This window comes from Saprolegnia diclina, assembly GCF_000281045.1.
Source record: "Saprolegnia diclina VS20 unplaced genomic scaffold supercont1.4, whole genome shotgun sequence".
In the NCBI taxonomy this organism is placed as follows: domain Eukaryota; phylum Oomycota; class Saprolegniomycetes; order Saprolegniales; family Saprolegniaceae; genus Saprolegnia; species Saprolegnia diclina.
In genome coordinates, this window is record NW_008246071.1 from 375,130 (window position 1) to 376,613 (window position 1,484).

A 1,484-nucleotide genomic window follows, 5' to 3' on the forward strand; every position below is an offset into this window, starting at 1 on the left:
ACGCATACACTATTTGGAATGTGCCACATTGGAAGCGGCCACGTGGTCCGCAAGCAGGCGAACCTTCCATACGTTGCATCCAAACAGAAGTCGCATCATCTGATTGGGCGAGAGGGACGTATATGGGCCATAAATCGCTGCTTTCTATTGGTGGAACCTTAATAGTGTGACGCATGACGCAGGCAACGTGTCCAGCCGGGAAGCGCGCCGCGGCTCTTGCTCACGTGCTCAGCGCGTCGCAGTCATCAGTTCCGACCAACCTGTGCTCGAATCTTGCATGATGATTGTGCAAAGCTTTATATATTGACTGATGAATACGATATATGACTATGGTAGCTTATAATGTGCTTTGCAGGCGTTGTGCATCTCGATCCTGCCGCCAACCACATCTTCTCGCACACGGCGGGTATGATTGCTTGCCTACCTTCGCGACGACAAGAAGAGGACACGTCCCGTCGCATGCCTTCTTGCACGCTCGGTCCAATCGGTACCACGTGTAGAGGCCGACTTCGCACGTGGCGGCCAACTTGTCGAGTTGTTGAGGGTGACTTGACGCCGGGGCATGTTCTTGTCATCGCGCTTGCGCTTCTTGCACCGAGTCGTCGGGGGACGTACTTGTGTGTTGCAAGTAGTCGCGCGGTTTACTTCAACGTCGATGAGTTGACTTGACTGCATGTGAGCCACATCGCAGAGACACACGTCCACAGAGCCTTGGTCTGGTAGACGCTGAGCGCGCTGTACAGCAGCAGTATCAAGCGCAGCCGGTTGGGAGCTGACAGTGGATGAAAAGCCCTTGCGCGCCGTTTGCATCGTCGTCAAGGCGTCGCGGATGCCGCCGAAAGAGGTGCGACTTGGATGCGAGACGACGGCGATCGCGGGGCGTACGGGCAGTGCACCGTGTGCTGCCGGCGGATGCCGCAGAGGATGCAGACCGGAACTCCATTCGGTGCTACGACCCGAGTCTTCGGGCCCGGTCGATCCGCTCGGACTCGCGCTCGGACGTTGCGCGTGCGCTCTTCCATCTCTGTGTGGCTCTGAGGCACTGAGACTCTCGCCAGGAAATTAGAAGTCGCGTCCAATGAATGTGCAGAAACCAGAAGTCTCCGCCAGTCATATTGATTATATCATTTCTTAGCCATCTGATTGGTAAAAAAAGGCTCAGAGGGGTAGGTCTAGAGTTTGTCGGGTTGCAATTACTTGGTTAATACAAATTTGAAGTCTAATTTATGGATAAGGCCCTTGTCGTGCTACCAGCCACGAGAGCGCAGTGCTGGTGTGTAGCAGCTTAAACATACAACGAGTGCCCGGTTTCCCAGCGGCTGCACCTGTTTCCTTCCTTCTCTTTTCTCTCGCGCCGTGTCCATAAAATTTTAGATTGCAACATTTATGGTGCATTCGCCCGCAAGAATGGTCTGTAAATGTCGGGACGATCTTGTGGAGAGCCAATCATCACACTATATCTATAGAGTGGTCAAATACTGTTG